Source organism: Vulpes vulpes, chromosome 14 (genome assembly GCF_048418805.1).
Source record: "Vulpes vulpes isolate BD-2025 chromosome 14, VulVul3, whole genome shotgun sequence".
NCBI lineage: Eukaryota > Metazoa > Chordata > Mammalia > Carnivora > Canidae > Vulpes > Vulpes vulpes.
Genome location: NC_132793.1, coordinates 39168539 through 39188028, shown reverse-complemented (window position 1 = coordinate 39188028; position 19490 = coordinate 39168539). Strand labels below are relative to the sequence as shown.

Here is a 19490-nt window from a genome sequence, read left to right as displayed (position 1 = left end):
AAACCGCTGAGCCAACCAGGGTGCCCAAGGTAACTAATTTTCAAAGTTACTTTCTGCCTGAACATAAGTTTCAGTAACAACCAAAGGTGAAACGTTGCTATGTTCTTTTACTAAAGAAGAAGAGAGAGAAAGCAAGAAAGCAAAAGAAAAGAAAGAAGCCCAACTTGCATTATAATGACACAAAAGAAACCCCTTATTTAGCTTCAAGGTGTATAAATAAAAACGGTTATATTTGAGGTGAGTAGTTCCTGTCACTGCAGAAAAATCCTCCTTAAGGTCATTTACAAAGGTAATATATAAAGGCGCTTTGGCTTCATGAATTCTTACAGATAAGCATGTTTAAGGAAAGAGGGAGAGAGAGAGAGGAGAAGTAGAGAAAAAAGAGAGAGTAAGAGAGAAAAGTTGATTAATTTCTTGTCTCTTGCCAAACCAGAAATAGAAATAACATACACTCCACCAGCAGACTATATAATACATATGGACAAATATTGACATTAACATAGAGTAGGAATAACTAGAGTTTTAGATTTTTAAAGTGTTAAGATCAAGATTCTAACTGAATTATAAGAAACCCAGTGGTTGATACAGAAATAATGGATAGGCTCCTAACTCTTATGATTGGCCCATCAAATCTAATATCTGGCTTCAGAGGCTCCTAGATTCAAATTAGAAGCAATGTTCTGTCATGTAATCCACCCTGTATCGTTCCTCTTTGGTTGCTTCTGTAGGATTTGTATCTAAAGGGGACAAACCAATAAACTCATTCAATATCAAGTTATCAGAGGTCTCCTCTTTAATAACTAACTCCCAGAGTACACTCCTTCCCCACCACACACACATCTACATCCAGCTCCCAAAAAAATGGTTATAAAGTAGGCATAATATTGGACCGATGGCCAGAGATCACCACTCACCATCCTCCATCCTGGACGTTTACAAAAGGAAAAAAGAATTAAGCTCATTTTTCCTGTCTTTTTTGTAATGTAAATTCTACACATTTGACTAACATCTAGGATCAGCTTTCATCAATATAAGCTACACACATGCACACTAATTTTAATGTTGTATACAAGACGTTTTTAAAAGGCTGACTAGCTTTATCCTCATCTACTCACCTGGTATGAGTAACAAACATACCAGTTTCTTTCACTTTAATGTCAGTCGTCCCTGAGGGCCATATAGCAAGCTGGTAAGAAAATTTTCAGTTGAAAGTGGCATTTAAAAATTCACTTGCAAGAAATTAGTAATACCTTTTAGAAGACTAAAAATATTTTCAGTTAGTCAGCAACATCTTTGCTCTATCAATTAACCACAGCATGTTTTTGCTCCCAAGTCAACTGTTTTTATTATCCAGACTACCTTTCCCACTTTGATGCTCCTGTCAGTTATGCTTAAAAATGTAAAGAATGCATCATAATGCTAACCAACAGAAAACAGAACAAAGAAGGTAAATCTCCAATAAGAATAATGATATTAAGTAGTTCAAACACCAAACCAAAGTTTAACTATTTAGTGCACTTGTCTTCATTATCATTCCCTTTCATAAATATGTATGGCCCAAAGTTAGCTACACATGCTAGCAAGCAGGGCCCTCAAAATGTTCATTATTCCATGGCAGACTAATATGTGTTGGGTGTGAAGCATATACTATCTTATCTGGCTACAGGAACTACCATGCACACACATGATTACAATGAGAGTAGCTAACGATCAAGCAGGAGGAGGGCACAACTATCCCAAATTGGGACATTTCTGAGAAACCAAGGACTTTGGGAACAGGAAAGTCAAGTCAGAATCTTCAGTCTTTCTAAAGGATTTAGTCGTTCTAAAGTGACAAAGCTTTATTGTGTACATCTTAAGAGCTGTCAGCAACCATATGTTCTGAATGTAGGCCATTCTTCAGAGAAAGAGTAAGAGACACTAAAAAGAGGTGAAGAAACCAAAATAAAATATAGCAAGGGTCCCAACTGCATACAACCTTCTACTTGCAGTTATTCCCAAAGTCCAGCTGTATCTCTGCCCTCAGCATGCCTCAGTCACACTGCAATGTTCATTAGTATACTTCTATGCTCTCCCTGAAGCTATTTATTCTGGCTGTATAAATACCCATTGTTTCATTGGCTCATTCCCTCAATGGCTGACAGTGTAATGAAGAAGACTTTCCACCAGAAACTTACGTCAACATGATGTGATAAGTACATCATAACACAGATTTGCATACCACAAATCTATCTGGGGCAACATTGGGAGTGAGGAGGATAGTAAGAGGTGTGGAAGCCAGAATGTGCCTAGCATCCTGAAGCACAGGAAGAGTTGGCTTGGGAAGATAGGAGGAGGAGGCGTCCAAGAACCTAGCAGAGAATGGCCAACACAAAAGCAAGGGAAAATAAGGCAAAGAGAAATGTTTCTTGGGCAGATGGCTGTGGAGTTGGCTGTGTTATCCTTCCATTTTTAACAATTTTTTATAGCTTTTCTTCTTTTATATCTCTTTTTCCAACTAGTTTCCTCGCTTCATACTCCCCTACTAGTCCAAATAAAGCTCATCTTAAAATGCATATTTCCCATTAATAGGCAAATCCTTCATTTTAAAAGCCTGAATTAAAAAGCTCCTTTTAAAATGAACTCGAGTTAAATTTAGGCTTAGGTCCACAAAGTAGGGGGAAAAAATCTGTGTCTATTACATTTCTCTTTCATTGCAGACTGGATATGTTTTCATTCACTTTTGTGCTCTCATTACACAAGGGTTGATAAGCAAGTTGGTAATATTCTCTCACCTGAACTGTAGATCTAATAATCCTAGATAAAGACTGTCTCAACTTGCTGATATGTTTGTACTGCTTGATTATGTAATAACTAATGGCCTTTTTTAAAAAAGAAAATCATGTAATACTCTCTAAGCATCAAACCAAGCTTTCTTTTCCACTACTAAACAATCCTACCCTTGTTCTGCTTTGAAATCATTTTAGGCTCAGCCAACAGTTTTATTGCTCAGCCCAGTCCTCCTCTGGTTCCCAACTTTGCATCAGGCATTCTCATCTCAGACCCAGCTGACTAAGGTTGTTATTTGCCCTCTCCTTCAGTGGAGTTGGTGCTATACTACTTCTGCTTCCCATCTTGTTGCCAGCCACAAATTGAGCTTTCTGCTGTAATCTACATTGCCTTTAACCCCTTGACACAATATTTTAAGTATTTATCACAGCAGTTAGTGACAGCAACTACCATCTAGCCCACAGAATGACCTCTGGATGATGACTGGTAGAGTCATCCTTCTTCACTTCACTTAGTCAACTATTTGAACTCTCCTGAGAGTTTTCAAGTCAAGCTTAAGTAGGAATAAATCTCAACCTGGACAGAACAATAATATAAACAAAAGTGTCAATGAGTTCCAACTTTCAGGAGCAGCCACACCCCCCATTCCCAGGCAAATTATGATATGGAATAAGATGAGTAAACAGGTATCCATCCCCCAACAAGGGCAGAGCTTGCAATCAAGTCTCTACAGTAGACTGACCTGGGGCTCAGTCCCCCTTTCATATCACTGAAGTCTCTTATTATGCTCTTTAAGGAAGACCAGCCCTCTTTCTCTTGGACCTTCCTCTGATAATGAATCTCTAGATCCTAAATTTCTACCTGTAATTTATCTTTCTTCCCAATATATTTCCCTATTATTGGACTGAGGTTCTGATTTGTTTTCTGTGCTGTTTATTCTCCATTTGACCCCTTCTAAGATCCGTATTTTGCCCTATATGCGTTCCAGAAAGCTGACCCCCCTAAGGATTACATCATACAGGTTCCTCTCCTGTCTGGTTTCCAGTTGAGCCAATGAGTGGTACAGCAGATTAGAAGATGAGAAGAGAAAAAGGTGAAGATATTTCTTCTCTATTCCTCCTTGCTTCAGTGTTCCATCTCTGGCTGCATTCCTCCACAATTACAACTCTAGCTTCTCCTCCGTAACTCAATTTCTTACTTGGCTCTGTTAACACTATTTCCTCTGCTTGATCACTATGTCCTAGGGATGGTAACACCTTCCTGCTGATGCTGATCAAAAGGAACAGTTAGCCATTGCTTGTACCCTTAATCCTGCCCATATCTTAATAATTAGCCCCTTCCTTAAAGTCTCTTCATTTAAACCATTTCAGGTAAATGGTGTTTCCTTCTAGGACCCTGACAATGTAATCCTGGTAGTAGACATCTGAAGTTTTCATGGATCTGAATCACACCCCACCCTCTAGACTGCTTAATAAAAGCAGCCTAACTTTCATTCCAGGTGTCTACTCTCACCCCACAGAGCCCACATGTTTTGGGATATAACTTACTCCATCCCTGACTCAGGATGAAGCATGAGGCTCAGACCTATGCTTACCAATATAACCCTAGCTCACTACCAATAAATGGCTAGGGATAGACACATGACTTAAGTCCAACTGGACTAAAGTCTGGAGCTTCCATATGAGCTAGCCAAGAAAGACAGGCTATCTTCCACCAGATAAGATTGTACTGAGGATATGGTGTTTAAAATACTTCAAATGGAGGTGCCAAGAGAACACTATAAAGATGAGGATGACTGGGAAAGCCAGGACACAGAGAACTACAAAGAAGTCAGGTCCTCAGTGACATCACTTGAGCAGGTGGATCAAGTTTGCTTGGCAATAACTCCATAGGGATTTTTCAGTTAGATGAATCAACAAGGATCATTTTTGTTTCAGCAACTCTGAGCTGGGTATTCAACCACTTGTAGAAGCAAGAATCCAAAAGGATCCAGCACCATCCTAAGCCCCCAGTCTATTTTCAATTCTATCTCAATTCCCCTGAAGGATAGGGACTTGCTATACAGAGAGATGCCCCAGAGGTCAGCCAGCAGCTCATCTATATTTCCAAGGGCCTCCTATGAGGAGACTCCTTTGCCTGCATTCCAACTCTTAGGCACTCCACTATATCACATCAGACCCCAAAGCTACACATCTGCATGAATCACAAATGAAGATGGTCGAGGTCCCTAGACAGCATGCCTAGCTGGACCTGTCCTGACATCCCTCACATGGCAGTATCAGTGTCTCTTCCCACATCTGTCCTACTTATTAAAAATAAATAATTCCTGCTAATATATCCTAAGATAAACAACCATGTGTTTCCTGAGCTATTACTTCCCTGTCCTCCACACTTACTAACCATTTCTCTTGGATGCTATTGCTTATCAGATCCCAAACATACTTTCAACCTGCTACTCATCTAACCCTCTTTAAGAGAGGAGCCAAAGTATTTACTGCCTCATTCATTTTTTGCACATATCTCACATCAGACTGACGTGTATCGGGCATACTTCTTTCCTATACCTATGCCTCCAAAAACTCCAGAGTTTACCATAGGTTTGTCACTCTCACCAACCTGTCTTGCCAATGCCCCAGCAAGATATTCTGCTGTATGTTTTTCCAAATCTATGCAGATATATTCACAAGTTTATTCATTTCATCAAAATATTTTTTAAAGATTTAATTTATTTATTTATGAGAGACACGCAGAGAGAGAGAGAGAGAGGCACAGGCACAGGCACAGGCAGAGGGAGAAGCAGGCTCCATGCAGAGAGCCCGACATGGGACTAGATCCCGGGTCTCCAGGATCACGGCCTGGGCTGAAGGCGGTGCTAAACCACTGAGCCACCTGGGCTGCCCTTATCAAAATATTTTGATAATAATTTGTATAATGTCTGCACCGGACTCCATGGGATATATATAAAGATAGGTAAAATTGAGTCAAGAAATTGCCCTCAAGAAATGTTTAGGTTAGCAGAATAAATAAGGAAAATGGCCAAAAAGTGATGTGTGCCCTAATAGAGACTTCCAAAGAACAAGAAATAACTTCTAGCTAGAGGTAGCAGTACAGGGAAGTCAGAGGGAAAGCATTATCAATTACAGAATGTCTACTATAGGTCAGACACATTTGGTTTGTACAGCTCTCACCCAATGTATTCAAAAGCCTACTCAATATCTGCATTTATTCCTTCCCCCAAAACTATAAACCAGAAAATAGTTATAAAAAATAGTATCACATGACTCCTTGCCTCAAAATTTTCCAATGATTCCCCATCTCATTTAGAAACAAAGTCCTTACAAAAATTGACCTAAATGACCCTGCAAGATCTGGCCTTGTTCTCTCTGCCTTAGTTTCAATCTGAAATAGCCAACTGATCTATTTGTTGTTCTTCAAACATGCCATTCACCCATACATATAAGAGACTTGACACCTGTAGTTCCCTCTGCCTGGAATCATCTTTCTTCAAATATCCCCCGGCTCTTTTCAGTCCCTGCTCAAATGCCATCTTCTCAGTAAGCCCTTTTCAAACTACCCTATTTAAAACTGAAACCTCACTCTTCCTTCACTTTCTGCATTCTCCACCCTACCTCTCTGTGCCACTTCTGATACTATGTATTTTGTTCTTAATTTACCTATCTATCCCTACCAGAATGTAAATTCTATGAGGACAGGGGTTTTGTCTCTTTTCGATCACTGATATATGCTATTACTACCTGAGTATTTATCAAATATCAGAAATATATACTATTTAAAATTTAAAACAATCCTGAGATTTGGATATTCATATTTTTCAGATGAGAAGACTGAGGATCAGAGGGACTATGGTACTTTTCTCAGGATCAGAGAGTCATCAAATTGTAGGACCAGAATCTAGAATCAATCTGTTAGACAATAAGGCTCATGTGTTTAGGAAAAATATAAAGGACTGGAAGACTAGGCTTTACAAGAAGAATACGATTTAGTCAAAAGCATGTTTGAGGGCCACAGGAGTAAAGAAAAAAAAAAGGATAAGAACATAAGTAAAGGCACAAAAGCTGGGATATGTTTATGAAATAATGTGCACAGAGATGGACACTTAGATGAGGATGGCATGAGCAGGAGTATAATGTAACACTGAACAGAGTGGGGGAAATGGATAAAATGAGGTTAATTCCTATGGTTCAGAAATGAATCCTTTTTTTTTCCTTTAGCAAAGTGGGACAATGGGTAAAAAAATAAAGCTACATAAAGATGCTTAAGGCAGTTTTCTGCCCGGGCTGAAGATGAAACTCAAACTAGTCCATTCAAACACTCCTTACAAAGACAGACAAATTTAAAGATGAAATGAGGCATGAAGTCTTCATGTACATTTCAGTTAGGCATCTTATCCCACATTAATATAAATAATCAAAAGTTAACTGTACCTACAAAAGCTATTTTCTATAGGTATCCTGAATACTAATTAGGAATTTCACCCCAAATATATATCTTCAAAAATAATTCTGGACACCATATTAAGAAGGTATGTAGATGTGATAAACCAAATTATCATTTAAATGTTATGTGCTCTGGCTTCTTGAGGGTCAGTAAAAGAACCATAATTAGAAATGCAACTATGTAAATAAGACAATGACTGGAGTCTGGGAAGAGGAATGGCGGGAAAAAAAAGAATCACAGAGTTACAGAGCTAGTAGCACTCTTCAAGGTCACCACCAACCTCTTCACTTTGCAGGTAAAGAATCTGAGCATACACAAGTGGCGCATCTAGGTTCACAAAGTTCATGTGTGCTATAGTCTGAACCAGAGCTGTCTCAGACTCTCAGTTCACTGACCTTCAGGAGTCTCCCTCTTATAAACTTTCAGATATAAAGAAACAGTTCTGTGTATGAAAGTCCCTAATGCTGCTTAATAGAGGACCCTTGAGAGAATCTTTGTGTAAATGCCTGGGAACTGACAGTCATTAGTTCAAATTCCAGTTAATATAGAGACTTTAGTCATTGAACATTTACTGAAATGGTTTTTATGCTAATAGAGCTTGTTTTACCACAGATTTTCATAAAAGCATCATAGACAGTTTGAAATAACTTAAGCATTCTAACAATAGAAGAATCTCCAAACCTGTTGTAAAATACAATAAAAAGAAGATCTGACATTTATGATGATATCTATATGATTCTGGACTCACATATTTCTCTCTCTTCATAGCAGTTGCCTTCTCAAGGAGACACATTGTCTTCTAGACCCTCCCATAATGTCTGCATTCCAACATGAGCTTGACCTCAACGAGACTCACACTAGCCTTTGAAATTCTGCAGTACTTCTTCCTCCAAATGTACTGACTTTGTATATGTACATGAAATTTTAAACCTCTATAACCACAAATACTCTAATTTTACTCTCATTTGAGAGGCAGGGTGGTAAACATAAGTAAAAGAAATCTAAAACCTGCTTTAAGTCAATGTTCAAAATAAAGACATTTGAATAAATCTCAAAAATCACAAAAACAATTAAAAAAACAAATGATTGAAAAAATTGTGCAAATAGATAATTAAAAGTTTTAAAAATTAGAAATATTTCTCATAAGGCATTGGATATCTTTGTGGAAATAAGTACTTTTAAGGCTTAGTGTCCCCTGTTCAATCATCTCTAAGATCAATTTACCTTCTCAAAAGTTTGATTTTGTTTAACACTATTATTTTCCTTACTTTCACAATCTACTAATACTAATGAAATAACCAAAGCATAAAACAACCATAAAAAATCTTGTGTGACAATCAACCATGAAATTTCGATGGAATTACTGTGAATAAAAAATAAAGATGTCAATGTAGCACCACAGCATGAAGCAGCACATGTAAGCATTAGGAAAAAAAAAAAAAACCAGAAAAGAGAAAGATGCATTCATTCAATTGAGTTACTGCCACTCTACAACTGAATGAAACAGAGCAAAAGATGAATGCCCAAAACAATCTACCACATTAAGTGAAAATGGAATGAGAAGCACTTTAATTGGATAAAATTTAAGAGCTGAATTACAAATGCCACATAAATAAATAGCTCTAAATAATGTGTTTTTCCAGTTAAATAATGACTTTAATAAAACAGATGAAAATGTAGGCTGTGTTGTTTTCTCTGCCTGTCAGAATCTCATTAGCATTTCAATTTAAATTCTACAAGTGCACTCAAATCTCTCATTTGTACATCTGGCATAACTCAAAACACTGCCTTATTTGTTAAAAAAAAAAAAAAAGGCAAGGCAAATGAGCCGATTCACAATATCTTGCAGTGGTATTTTAATGGGTGAAAAACAATGTTGTTATTTCAATGTTGAATAACAGCAGGGGTCTCCATGTGAAAAAACTGAAAAGATTTAGATAACACTTTCGAAGAAAAATTATTTTTATAACAAAAAGCATGGAAATAAGTGTTATGCTATTTTAAACTATTCCACATACAGAGTTAACATATGAACCATATTCATTTGTCTTTATAGCAAGCTTAGAAATAGTATCTCAAACAATTAATGAAACTCTAATTACAGGTAAATAGGACTTTACTTCAAAGTTCTTAGACTGTAACAAAGGTTTTCTAATATACCATTGGAAGCACTTAATTTTAAAAAAGAAAAATGCAGGGAACAATTCTTCAAATTATTTGTGCTTATCAAGGGCTCTAAAATAATAGTGCATATAAGAGTCACACAAAGAGGGGTGCCTGGGTGGCTCCGGCATTTAAGCAACCAAGCCTTGGTTTCTGCTCAGGCCATGATATTATGGGTCCTGAGATCAAGCCCAGCAACAGGCTCTATGCTCAGTGGGTGTCACCCCCTCTGCCCTTCCCCCCCATTCATGTGCATGCCTGTGCAAGTGCTTGCAAGTGCAGGCTCTAAAATTTCTTTTAAAAAAAGAATCACATAAAAATATCTTTTAAATGTATATTCCCAGAGTTAGCCCCAGAAATTCTAATCCATTGATGGGGAGCAAAAATTAGAGTTTTTAACATATATCACAAGTGATATTAATGTAAATGGTCTATATACCACAATTTGAGAAACACTAACCTGTAGGATAAATTTCATTTCCTTTAGACCAATATTTCTTTCATGATCTGGTTTTATTCTACCTTTCAAGTTTATTCCATAAAATGAGCTACCTAATTTGATTAATTACCACCATCTTAGCTTTGTGCTAAGTACCACAGTCTGGATCTGAACTTCTTAGATCCTTTATATCACATGATGGATTCAGACCGCTGAAGGCTGGTTCATGGGATATGGAAAATAAATGATGGGCATTTGCTTTAATTCAGTCATCAGAACCAGAGAGATCCTAACTGAAGTGTCCCTAGGTAGAAAAGATCATAGGGAAAGAAAGAATGGGTAGTAAAGAGTGATGCTTTATGACTAGTTGGTCCTTACAAAATTCACTTGAATCCACTTACAGCAAGGATTTCATCTGAAAAAGGAATCTGGATAAATATAAAAGTAGGCTGTCTTTATGTTACATTTAACAAAATTTAGTTATGATTTTAACTATGATAATTTTTTGATCAAAGAATAAACTACTTAAAGGTTTTTGTTGATTTTCCTAAAATTACTTCATAATACTGTGATATAACAGCTGTCAATTCACATTTAATTCATAAAAGGCAGTAATAAATGTCATCTAAGAGAAATATTCCAGGGTTTCATCAGTTTTCCAAATAATCTCTTAATCCTTTGCCATTCTAGTCTCAACTGAAGAATTTAATGGCATTACCTTCATCAATTTTCTCTGCTTCAATTGTCAACTGCTGAATTCTTTGTTGGTGGCATTACATATGATTCAATAAGTTCTACAGGATCATTTAATCCAACTTCATAAAATCTCTATCAAATTTTCTTTTTTTTTCTATCAAATTTTCTATTTTATATAGTCAATTTACATTGTATTCCTTAAGGTCTAATATAGTCAGTTAAAAACACAGACACATTTACCACATCTTTTAATCACTAAGAGAATGGCAAAACTTTTGATGGAATAAGCAAAAGTAAAAATTCATATTAATCTGACTGAAGACTAATTTTATACAGGTCTATTTGACCTGGGAATGTTTTCTTCTCATGCCTACTTTAATTCCCCAAAGAACCTAGGAAGGTGTGGATTATAAATAATCTGGTAACAACCCCTATGGATCCAATAAAGCAGTCAGCATTGAAAACATCTGTCAGAATATAGCTAGCAAGCCCCACTAGGCTGGGCACCAGAGAGATCAGAAATAGAGCTATATGCTGTGGGGGAGAAAAGCTGGTAAAGGCACTGTATGTTACTATGTGCTGGGCTTGCCAGTGAGGTGGGAGACATTCCAATAGCAAGTCAGCCAAGTCAGGCAGTTATGGGAAAAAATCTTGAAAAACACAAGTTTCAAAACTCTAGTTCATATATGTTATAGCATAATAAATATTTACTATGTAGGTGCAAAGGAGTTTTATATACATTTTCTCATTAAATCTTCACAAAAACCCTGGGAGGTAAGCAATATTATCATCACTTAGAAAAGCAACTGAAGCTTAAAAATACTAGATCACCAGAGTCTCTAGAGCTAGCAAGCACCTGAGTTGGAATTTGAACCCAGGATTCTGACCTTAAAATCAATTCTTTGAATTATTATGCTGTAGAGCTTTGTATTTTAAATTGTCTTGATTTTATTTTTTATTTTTATAATTTTATAAAATAAAAAAAACATATATATATATACATATATGTACTTGCTTTAATGACATTATCAACATTTCTATCCCCAGCATCTAGCAGTAACTTCTACACAGGTACCCATTAAATACTGCTTGAATTAAATTGTTGGTCATATCCATAACTAAATTAATATTTCATCCAAGTTCAGATGTACAGCAACCAATTATACCACTCCTTTGGGACTGAGTTTGACTTTTTTTCCAGGAACACACTGAGAAGAAATGAGCCACTTTCTAATAAAGTCTATTACACAGAATTCTGCAGAATATGAACGGAGGATATTTTAACATCTGAGAACGGTTCAGAACATGTAAAAAACTTACAGAGAATGAAATACTTCTTTTCCAGTTAAGGTAGATCTTTTAATTGACAGTTTTGTGATTTCTAGGTACCAAATCAAGCCATGATTCAAGAAATATCTATCATAAAAGAGATAAAAATGCTATGTCCCATCCCTGTACAACAATGCATTCAATTCACTCAACAAGCTATTATTGAGCAACTACTATGTGTCGCACAATTACAAATACTGCATATAGATACATAAGATACCCACACTCATGGAACTGATACTCCAGTGAGATGCAATAAATAGTGAACAACAGAAAAGTTAAAAGGTGGGACTACCAAACTTAAGAGATTTTGCACAGAAAAGGAAATCATCAACAAAATGAAAAGTCAATCTTTTCATGGAATGAAAGAAAATTTTACTAAGGGGTTAACATCCAAAATATATAAGGAACTGCTACAACTCAATAACAAAAACAAAAACAAATAAGCTAATTTTAAAATGGGCAAGGGATCTGAATTGTACAAGCTGATATATGTATACATTCTGAAAAGAGTCCCCCCATTGTGTTAATTAACATACTCATCACCTCATATGTTTATCTTTTTGTGTGTAAAAACCCTTAAAGTTCAATCCTATAAAATTTTGATTATACAATACGGTATTATCAACTACCGTCACCAAGTATACATTAGATTCCCAGATCTTATTTATCTTATAACTGAAAGTTTATACTTTTTACCAGATTCTCCTAATTTTCTCTGCCCACCAGCCACCAATGACAACCTACATTCCACTTTCTGTTTCTATGACTTTTTTTTTAATATAAAGTTTTCACATATAAGTGATACTATGCAGTGTTTATCTTTCTCTGTCTGGCTTACTTCACTTACCATCCCCTCCAGGTTGATCCATGTTGTCACAAATGGCAGAATTTCCCTCTTTTTTTAAAGTTGAGTCATATTGCATTTATAATATATGTATATATATCTTCTTTATATACACACATATATATAACATAAAAATTTTTATCCCATTTATTATACATATTTACATACATATACATATTTTATCCTATTTTTTATATAGTATCTTTTATATGTTTAATATATAACACGCATTTTCTTTATCCATTCATCCATTAATAAACATTTAGGTTGGGGCACCTGGGTGGCTCAATTGGTTGAGCGTCTGACTCTTGATTTCAGCTCAAGTCATAATCTCAGGGTCCTGAGATGGAAGCCATGTCAGGCTCCACAGTTGGAGTGGAGTCTATTTGGGTTTCTCTCCTTCTCCTCCTGGCCCCCCAACCCACCCTGGCTCTCACACTCTCCCAAATAAATAAATAAATAAATAAATAAAGTCTTTTTAAAAAAATAAACACTTAGGTTATTTGGCTATTCTGACAATTTCATTTCTCAATTATACCTCAACAAATCTGAAAAAAAGGATATTCTAAAGACATTCTAAAAAATATCTAAATAGACATTTCTCCAAAGATACACTGATTGCTAGTAAGCACACGAAAAGATGTTCATCATCCTTAGTCACTTGGGAAATGCTACTCAAAGCCACAATGACATATCACTTCAAAAGATGGCTTTAGTTTTTTATAAAAATGCAAAATTATAAGTGTTGGCAAGGATGTGGAAAAAGCAGAACCTTCAAACATTGCTGGTGGGAATGTCAAATTTTGTAGCTACAGTGGAAAAACAGGTTGGCCATTCCTCATGAAGTTAAACACAGAGTTACCATACAACAGAGCAATTTCACTACTTTCTTTGCTTTCTCTAATTTTTACTAATTTATTTTGTTAATAAATTTTTTATTTTTGTCATTTCTTGACTATGTTATTACCAAAGTAGAATAAAAGTGAGGAAAGTTTTTACTAAGAACTGATTTTTTGCTTTCTTCATATTTTCAAAATGAGCTATAATTCACATACCACAAAATTCGTCCTTTTAATATTTTAGTGGTTTACAGTATATTCGTAAATATGTACAACTTCACCACTTCCAGAACCAAGAGAATCAAAAACATATTCATACAAAAACTTGCACATAAATGGTCTTGGCAGAATTATTCATAATAGCCAAAAAGTGGAAACAACACAGGTGCCCATCAAATGATGAATGGATAAACAATTTTGGTATATCCATACAGTAGAGTGTTATTTGGCCATAAGAAGAAAAGAGATAGGGAATGACTAAAGGTGGCCAAAAGGTACAAAATTCTAGGTACAATATAAATAAGTTCTGGGGATGTAATGTACAACATGGTAACTGTAGTTAACAATACTGTATTGCATAGTTGCAAGAGAAGAGATCTTAAAAGTCCTTACCACAAGGAAAATGAATTTGTAATTCTGTGTGGTAACAGATGTTAACTAAATGTATCATGGTAATCATTTCACAATACATACACATAGCAAACCATTATGCTGTACACTGTAAATACAAAATTATATATTAGTTATATCTCAATAAAACTGGGGGGGGATAAAGTATGAATACATGCTACAATGTGGATGAACCCTGAAAACAGTATGCTAAATAAAAGAAGCCAGACACAAAACGCAGCAGATTGTATAATTCTATGTATGTGAAATGTTCAGAATAAGCAAATCCATGGAGACAGAGAGATTAGTGGCTGCTAAGAGTTGGGAAATAAGGAATGGGAAGACACAGGTAAAAGGTGCAAGATTTCTCTTCAGGTGATAAAAATGTCCTGGAATTATACAGTGATAATACTTGCACAATATTGTAGATATACTAAAATCTACTGAAGTGTATACTTTAAAAGGGTAAATTTTGGATTAGGTATATTATATCACAATTTTTAAAAATATGAAGAAAAGCAAAGTAATGAGAACCTAACAAAAAGTTTCATCATTTTCTTTACCTTAATAATCAAATAATTGAGAAATGGCAGAACAAATTAAATAAATTAACAAAAATTACAGAATAAAAGAAAAATAGTCATTCTCTATAAATTTTCAGATGAGAAATGTGTTGCATCTAAGCCAAATATGATTAACACAATATCCATATGAAATTACCAATCTCTTTTACAGTACACATAATATATGAAATAATTTTAACATAACATTGGCCACTTGATTTATACTGCGAATTCTATGCATAATCTCTGATATTCAAGCAATTTATCATTACTCCTTTAAGATGCAGCAGAAATTAAAGTGGCACATCTACTGTCACTAATCTCCACATTCATATGTGAGCCAGTATAATTTCAAGCCAGCATAAACAGGAAAATAACAATAAACAAAGGGAAATAATGAAATATTAATTACTTCAACATTTACTTTTCTATGGCAGTTTTATTACTTCATAATTATTTTTAGATTGAAAGGAGATAATCAAGAGCCTGAATAATACCTCAGGCAATTTTAATAACCTATATACATTATACATTTATATAAATATAATATTTATATGTTTATAATTATTATATATTAAATATCCATATTTCTTAAAACTGAAACAAAGAAATAAAAGCAGATGAAACCCTTAGCAGTTGTATTTTTTATCATGCCACTGAATAATATATTCCAGTTTAACCAAGTGGCCAGTTTGGAAGTTATAGCCCAATGCTCTCAAAATAGAATATCAGCAAGAGTAAACCTGGAATGTATCCAAAAGTATTTCCATAATGAACCAGAAATTTGTCTTCCAAAATACACTCTCTGCATTAAACCTGTGGGGATCATATGTTCTGATTCAAGTGGCAAGAATTCAGTTATAATAAGCAGCCAACTCTCTTGTTTTTTACTCACTAGGACTGCTGTTTACTTGTCCTATAATAATCAGTACGTCTAAAAAAGCAGAAATTAAATTTCTAATTTGATTCAAAGAAAAGAAACCAGAATAGTCTTCCAGTGGTATCTGACCAGAAGGACTGGTGACAACCAGAAGCAGTGTGGCCCAGCAGTGCTCAAGCTGGGAGGTGGGCCAGCAGAGCTGTCTACCCCACAGCAAAGCCAGTACAAGGCATGGAGCATTCCCATGGTATAATATAAATAGGCTGGTAGTTAATTTGTAGCCAAGGCAAAGGGTGGTTCCCAGCCCCCAACTAGCACCTGTTTGGAAAACTGAGAGTAGCTTGATGCCTCTCAGGCAAGGGAGCTGTTAAATTGTCCCACCTGCTGTGGAGAGTGTCTTTTGACCCCATATGACCAGAAGGGCTGATGACAACTCCTAGAAGTTGTGTGGCATAGTGGCACTTGAGCCAGAGGTGGGATGGCAGAGAAAACCCAGTGGCCCTGTTCAGTCAGGGAACTTATGGTGTGAGTCAGTTGGAGTTAAGACAAAAAAAAAAAAGTTTTACCAGCTTTAGAGCTGCTTCCGCCATTACACCTGGGCAGAGTATCTAACTGGTAGTCCTGCTCATCACTCAATACAGCCTTCAGCCTGTCAACCTAACCAGACCTCCTGTTAAAGCTGCACAGCCATTCAACAGCCCTATATACAGTGGCATTTAGTTCCTTATCACCAGACCTGCCTTACAGGAAATGCTAACAGCAGTTCTTTGAAGTAGAACTCTAAAGTGGAGCTGAAAAAATGCTAGTTAACATCATAAAAACACTAAAAGGCAGTGTAAATCTCACTGATAATGGTAAATATACATTCATGGTTAGATTCTGCAATATGGTAACAGTAATGCATAATTTACTTAGAACTCTAAAAGTTAAAAAAAGTAGAAGTAACAAAAACGACCATAATCTGGTATAGTTACACAATATATACAACATGTAAATTGTAACAGCAATAACCTAAAATGTAAGGAGGAAGAAAAGTAAAATTGTAAAGTTTATTAATCCTATCAAAATTAAGTTGTTATCAGGGCACCTGGGTGGCTCAGGTCACAATCCTGGGGTCCTGGGATTGAGCTCCACACTGGGCTTCCCTTTCAGGAGGAAGCCTACTTCTCCCTCTCCTTCTGCCCTTCTCCTTTGCTTGTACTTGTGCTCTCTAGTGCTCCATGTCTCTCTCGCTCAAATAAATAAATAAAATCTTTACAAAAAATTAAGTTGTTATTAAAGAAGGGTATAATAACTTGAACATACTTTATATAAGCCTCATGATAATGACAAGGGAAAATCCTGTAGTAATTATACAAAAAAAAATGATAAGTGAGTTCTATAAGCCATTAGTATGATACCAAAAGACACACACATGAAACAGTAGGATAAGAACAAGGAACAACATATCTACAAAAAAAAGAAAAAATTAACAAAATAGGAATAGTAACTTCTTAGCTATATATAATTATATAAACTGTACATGTATTAAATTCTCCAAAAAAAGGACAAAAAATGGTGTAATGGGTAAGAAAAACAAGATAGCACAATATGTCAACTACAAGAGAATCACTTTAGGCTTAAAGACACACATAGGCACAAGGAGGAGGAGCTCGAGCCATCGGGCCCTGTGGAACCAGGCAGCTACAGCACCTGGTGTAAGTGGCCATGGGGAAGCATTAATTTTGTGACTACTGCAACTGCTCCTTCCAGGACAACCTCCACAACCAGAAGAAGCACCTAAATGGGCTACAGCACCGCAAGGCCAAGAAGGTCTGGTATGACATATTTCGAGATGCAGTTGCCATCTTGCTAGATGAACAGAACAAGCAGCCCTGCAGGAGGTTTCTACTGATAGGCCAGTGTGACTTTGGCTCCAACTGCAGATTTTCCCACATGTCAGAGAGGGACCTGCAGGAATTGAGTATCCAGGTGGAGGAGGAGAGGCAGGCCAAGGAGTGCCCACTAGATGTTGTCAAACTCCCTGAGGCCATCTAGAAGACTGGTTAGAAAAGAGAGCCAAGTGGCTGAGCTCAGCTCTGAGCGGCAGGGTCGAACCCATGAGAAGCACCATCTTCCAGTACCCCAGAGGCTGGCCACCAGTCCAGGAGCTGCCTTTATCCCTGTGGGCACCGTCACCCAGGGGGTGGCCCCTGCAGCCCAGCGTCCAGTGGGGCTGAGACCTTCATCCCCACTTTGACCCCCATCTGGTCAGGTATGTGTCAGTGAAAATAAAGATAAGGGCTCATACTGGGGATTCCATGGGCTCCCTCTCCCCCACCTGCTGCCCTCCCCCCATGGAGCCCTGAAACCACATGCTGGGCCTGGCTTGAATGAAGCCCCAGATCCTAGCTCTGCTCCAGAAAGCTCCATCCTCTCTTCCTCTTGGGACATCTCGAGAAGATGGGTGAAAAAACTTCCTTCTGGATGTTTATAAAGAAAGTCTATCACCAAAAAAGAAAGAGGAAGAAGAAGAAAGAAGAAAGAAGAAGAAGAAGAAGAAGAAGAAGAAGAAGAAGAAGAAGAAGAAGAAGAAGAAAGAAGAAGAAGAAGAAGAAGAAGAAGAAGAAGAAGAAGACGACGACGACACACAGACTGACAGTGAAAGGATGTAAAAACACATTTCAAGCAAATGGTAAACAAAAAAAGCAGGGGTAGCCATATTTATATTAGACAAAATGGACTTCAAACTAAAAATGGTAAAAGGAGACAAAAAAGGTCATAATATACTGAGAAAAGTGTCAGTACATCAAAAGGATATAACAACTTTATTTATGTGGCAATATTGGAGCATCTAAAATATATAAAGCAAAACAGAACTAAAAGAAGAAATAAACAGTAATACAGTAACAGTCACTTTAACACCCCATTGTTTACAATGGATAAATTATCCAGAAAATCAATAAGGAAACCGTGAACTTGAACAACACTATAGGCCAAATGAACCTAACAGATATGTACAAAACATTCTATCCAACAGAATACGCATTCTTCTCAAGGACCCATGGAACATTTACTAGGACAGACTATATGTTAGGCTACAAAATAAGTCTTACCAAGTTAAAGAGGACTGAAATCCTTACAAGTATCTCTGACCACAATGGCATTAAACCTAAACTACAAAAAAAGGAAAAACAGAAAATTCACAAACATGTGGCAATTAAATAATACTCTCTTGTGCAATCAATAAATCAGAGAAGAAATTAAAGAACAAACAGAAAAGTTTTTTTAGACACACGAAAATGGAAACCACAAATACCAGAATTTGTGGGATGCATCAAAAACAGCTTTAAGAGGGAAGTCCATAGCAATAAACACCTACAAGAAACAAGCAACAAACATCCCAAATAAAGAACCTAATTCTACACTTTAAGGAACTAGAAAAAGAAGAATAAACAGCCCAACATTAGCAGAAGAAAGGAAAAAACAGAGATTACATCTGAAACAAATGAAATTGAAAACAGAAAAACTATAGAAAAGGTTAACCAAATTAAGAGTTTAGTCTGAAAATTTAAATAAAACTGACAAACTCTTAGGCTAATGAAGAAGAAAAGGACATGAATTAACAAAGCAATAAATGGAAAAGAAAACTTTACAATGGATACCACAGAAATTCTACTATGAACAGCTATATACCATAGCTACTATGAACAGCTATATATCAACAAACTGGACAACCTAGAAGAATTTCCAACATACTACAGCTGAATCAGGACTAAATTGAAAATCTGAATAGACCAATACTAGTGTAGAGACTGAATCAGTAATCAAAAGTCTTCCAACAAAGTGAAGCCCAGGACAAGATGGCTTCATTGGTGAATTGTAACACAGAAGGAAGTATTTCCAAACTCATTTTTTA

The 19490-nt window shown here is 36.2% G+C and overlaps 1 protein-coding gene and 1 pseudogene across 8 annotated transcripts in view; one reads left to right on the top strand and one right to left on the bottom strand.

Moving 5' to 3' along the window:
* MACROD2 (mono-ADP ribosylhydrolase 2) overlaps nt 1-19490 on the bottom strand; it is a 1918082-nt gene that overhangs the window by 1724636 nt on the left and 173956 nt on the right. The window lies entirely within an intron of this gene.
* On the top strand, nt 17300-17811 carry LOC112922744 (zinc finger matrin-type protein 5 pseudogene; annotated as a pseudogene).